The following is a 5,000-nucleotide window of genomic DNA, read 5'->3' on the forward strand; positions in this document are numbered from 1 at the left end:
TAGAGGATGAGAAGATACTCGCCAAGCTACAGGAGTGGGGAGTACGACCACTTTCACCAATCAAACGCCGGGTGTGGCCTGGAACAGATATAGTTGATGGGACACGTTTCTTAAAAGTTCGCTTCACAGAACAGGTATGTTCACTACCATACTCCACAAAGTTTGAGACTCTGAGAGGCACCGAATATTTTCGTGTCATCCATGATAGGCAAATACGTGTTTGCAGACTCTGTATCAAGCCAGGGCACATAATTAGAGAGTGCCCTGAATTAAAATGCTTCAAGTGCAATGGTGGAGGCCATTATGCAAGAGATTGTGAAGAATGGATGGGATTAGAGAGAGAGCGAGTGGACGGTAAAAAAAAAGGTGAAAGGAGGAGCAGTGTTCTGACAGAGGAGCAAGAGGAGGAAACAACTGATGTGGTGAGCGGTGGAGAGAAAGACGGAGCTGAAGATAGTGAGAGAAGAAGCAAAATGGAATGGCGAGACACAGCTGAAAGTTTCAGTGAAGCGGATGAGGAGGAGGAGGAGGAGGAGGAGGAGGAGGAGATGGAGCAGTCGGAAGTGATCGAAGAAGAGGAGGAGACAGATGAAAGTAATGTGAAAGAAAGAGGTAAAGAAGAGGCAAAGAAAAATACTGCACAGAAACTGATAGAAAGCAGAGGTGGAGAAAAGGGAGACAGTGAAAAGAAAGATGGACTGAAAACAAAGATTATAAGACTGAGTTCAAAGAGGAAGTCTGAGATGGACGGAGAACAGGTTGAGCAGATAAAAGAACCACGAGCGGGTATGTGATGTATGAATGAACTGTGCATGTGTTCCTGGTTTTGTTTAGTTTTTCTTCTGGGTTACTCTCATGGCCACTGTAACTTCAATAAACATAAATGGGTTAAGGGATAAAAACAAGATGAAAAAACTTTTATTTACTTATCGGAGTGATATAATCTGTATACAGGAGACAAACTGGGAGGAGGATAAAGTAAAGGAGATGAGAGAAGAGTGGAGAGGGGACATATACTATAATAATGGTGCAAAAAATGCAAGAGGTGTGGCAATATTATTTAAAAAAGATATTGTAGAAGGTATAAGAGAGGTGTATAAAGACCAGAGGGGAAGGATCTTGGTGGTTGAATTCATGTATAGAGATATGGATTTTAGATTAATAAATATATATGTTCCAAATATAGAAGGGGACAGGAGGGAAATTTTGAAAGAGTTAAAAGGATTGATTGTGGGGAAATGTATTATAGTGGGAGATTTTAATATAAAATGTAGCAGATTGGATGTGGGAAAGGGGGTAAAATTTAGATGGGAAAAGTCTAGGGGAATGTTGATGGAGATAATGAGAGAAAAGGGTTTAATAGATGTGTGGAGGTATGAAAATCCAGAAAAAAGAGAATTTACTAGAAGGCAGTTAAGAGAAGGTATATTAAAACAGAGTAGAATAGATTTAGTGTTAGTTGAAGAGGAAATAATTAGATACATAGACGGGATAAAACATCAGGTAAATAGTTTAAGTGATCACGATAGTGTAAGGTTCAGAATCAAGGTAGGGAGTGAGGAGGTAGGAGGAGGGATGTGGATATTGAATGCAGGGTATATCGAAGAGGAAGAATATGAGATACAGATGATGGATCTATTAAATAGGGAAGAAGAGAAGATAGATGAGTATACAAGAGACGGTGGATTAGAGGGTACAATAGCAGAGAGATGGGAGGAAATAAAGGATCAAATTAAGTTAATTAGTATAAAATACAGTAAGAAAAGAAGAGGAAAGATGAAGAAGGAGGAAATTATGCTTAGAGAAAGATTGAGAGAGGAGTTAGTTAAGGCTGAAGATGAAGAAGGATACAGTATGGAAAAATATATAGAGGTTAAGATGGCGCTAGAAAAATATGAAAGAGAGAAATGCAGAGGAGCTATTTTACGAAGCAAGGCAAAATATGCATTAGAAGGTGAGAAATGCACAGGGTATTTTTTAGGGCTAGAGAAAAGGAGACAAAGTAAGACATATATAAATGAAATAAATACAAAAGAGGGCAAAACAACCAAAGACTATGTAGAGATTTTGGAGAGAGTTCAAGAATTCTATGGAGAATTATATAAGAGAGGAGAAGTGGATGAGAGAAGTATAGATGGAGTATTAGAAAGTGTAGAAAATATTCTAAATAAGGAGGATGCAGAGTGGTGTGATAGAGAGATAGATGAGAAGGAAGTAGAAGCGGCAATAGGGGGGTTGAAAAGTGGAAAAAGTCCAGGGAGTGATGGGATTGGTATTGAATGGTATAAAACATATAGAGAAGAGGTAGCACCGATTTTAGTTAAAGTGTTCAAGGAGATGGAAAGAACAGGGATGGTGCAAGATAGAATGGTAGAGGGAGTGATAGCTCTGGTGTATAAGAAGGGGAATAGGTTGAATATAGAGAACTATAGACCAATCAGTCTATTAAATGTGGATTATAAAATACTGACTAAAGTTTTAGCGAACAGAGTGAAAAAAGTGATTGGAAGTATAGTGCAACCAACACAAAGTTACAGCATACCAGGCAGGGATATAGCAGACACGATAGGGACAGTTAGGGATGTGATAGAGTACATGAAACGAGATAAGAAGGGAGGAATAGTATTAGGGATAGATTGGAATAAAGCATTCGATAGGGTAGAACACAAATACTTATTTAAGGTATTAGAGAAGTTTGGATTTGGAAGTAGAATGATAGGGTGGGTGAAGAGACTATATGAGAAGGCAAAAAGTTGCATAAAAATAAATGGAGTATTAACAGACAGGTTTAAGATAGGAAGGTCAGTGAGACAGGGCTGTCCCCTGTCTGCATTATTATATGCAATTTCAGTAGAGCCTCTAGCCACTCTAATCAAGAGGGATAGAAGGGTAGTTGGTATTGAGTTGCCATATGGAGGAATGTGTACTATAAACCAATATGCAGATGACACTACAATTACAGTGAGGGAAGGAAACAGTGTAAAAAGAGTTTTAGAGATAGTAAAGATGTTTGGGAAGGCATCAGGGGCAAAAATAAATGTAGATAAATCTGAATTAATGTATATAGGGGAGGTAGAGAGAGTAGAGGTAGGGATAAGAGTGGAGGAAAAATATATGAAAGTATTAGGGGTATATTTAGGGGTCGAAAGCAAAGAGGCAAGAGATGTGACCTGGACTGGGGTAATTAATAAAATAAGAACAGTAAGTGCAACATGGAAAGGGAGGAAATTAAAGTTAAATGGGAAAGTAATAGTAGTAAATAGCCTGCTGTTGTCAGTTTGTGTTTATGTAATGAGTGTAATGGAAATGCCAGGGTGGGTGATGAATGAATTGAATAAAATTGTATGTGATTTTATATGGGAGGGAAAAGGTGTGAAAATTGCACAGAAAACATTGGTGGGTAAGAGATGGGAAGGAGGCTTAAGCTTGATGGACCTAGAAATAAAAAGGGCTGCGATGAGAATAAAAACGGTGAAAAAATATATGGGAGGGCTATGGGATTATGGGTGGAAGGAATTCTTAAGGAAATATATTGATGATGTGGGAGGAATAGGGGACAATGGATGGTATATGGGCTTTAAGCAATCAATGACAGAAGGAATACCAGAAATATATCGGGAAGTATTAGAGGCATGGAGACAGTTCCTTCCCAAAATAGAATATGAATGTGAAGACATACAGGTGATTAAAAATCTACCACTATTTCTCAACGAAAAGATTAAACATAAAAATAAAACATTGTATGAATGTAAATTTATAGAAGGGGGTATAAAACAAGTGAAGGACATTATGTATGAAGTTATTCCAGGATTTCTAAAAAATAACTGCATTTATGATACTGTGTGTGATCTGGAAGGAATGGAGAACAGAGAGAAAGTAAATAAAATATATGGAAAAATTAAATCAAGTATACCTTTGCAGTGGACTAATATGATCGAACGTGAATATGTATCTAACGTGGAAAAATGTATGCCGGAGATGTATGTGGATGATAATGCTGAGAAAAACAAATTAAAAAATATGAGTGTAAAGAATATATACAGGAGAATAATAGTTGATGTTATAAAAGAACCAGCATCAGAAAAGGTGTGGAAGAAAGTATTTGAAGATTTAGATGTGAAGAAAATATGGTCAAACTTAAACATAAAATACAACAGTATAGAGTGTGAGAATAATGACTTTCTGATAAGACATAATAGAATTTACACAAATGTGGTGTTAAACAAAATAAATAATGAGGTAAATGTCATTTGTGACGTATGTGGTAATGGCCATGAGAGTTTCTTACATTACTTTTTAAGATGTGAAGAGTTGGTGGATTTTTTTGATTTTCTTAAAAATCTGTTACTAGAAAACTGGAGTGTCAAAGTTGAGACCGAGGAGGAATGGGGAAAATTGTTTTTGTTTGGAACTTTCGGGAAAAGGAAATCAACTGACATTTGTTTAATTAATTTTGTTCTGAGTCATGCCAGACTAGCAGTAGTGCTAAGAAGGAACTATGCACATTTCGAAGGGAGAAAGGTAAAAGTAAAAGATATGTTTAAGTCAATGATACAAAGAGATGTAGAGTTGATTTGTAAGTATGGAGATAAAGAGGGGAAAGAGTTTTTTTTGACTACAAATAAGTTCATACATCAAAATGTGGGGGAAGAAATATGTTTCAATTGGTAAAGAGTAACAATCTGGTTGAGAATGGCTGATGTCAATTAAGTAAATGTAAACATATTTGTGTGTATTTTATTTATGTTCTATATTTTTATTGCTGTATGATTATGAAAAAATAAGTTGATCAATTGGAAAAAACGAATCATACAAATGTATTGAAATGAAAGTCAATCGGATGGAATAATGCAATAGAAAACTGTGAATTGAAAGTTAAATAAAAAGATAAAAAAAAAAAAAAAAAAAAGGCTATGCCCGATCTCGTCTGCTCTCGGAAGCTAAGCAGGTTTGGGCCTGGTTAGTACTTGGATGGGAGACCGCTTGGGAATACCAGGTGC

The sequence above is a fragment of the Carassius gibelio genome, chromosome A22 (assembly GCF_023724105.1).
Source record: "Carassius gibelio isolate Cgi1373 ecotype wild population from Czech Republic chromosome A22, carGib1.2-hapl.c, whole genome shotgun sequence".
Lineage (NCBI taxonomy): Eukaryota > Metazoa > Chordata > Actinopteri > Cypriniformes > Cyprinidae > Carassius > Carassius gibelio.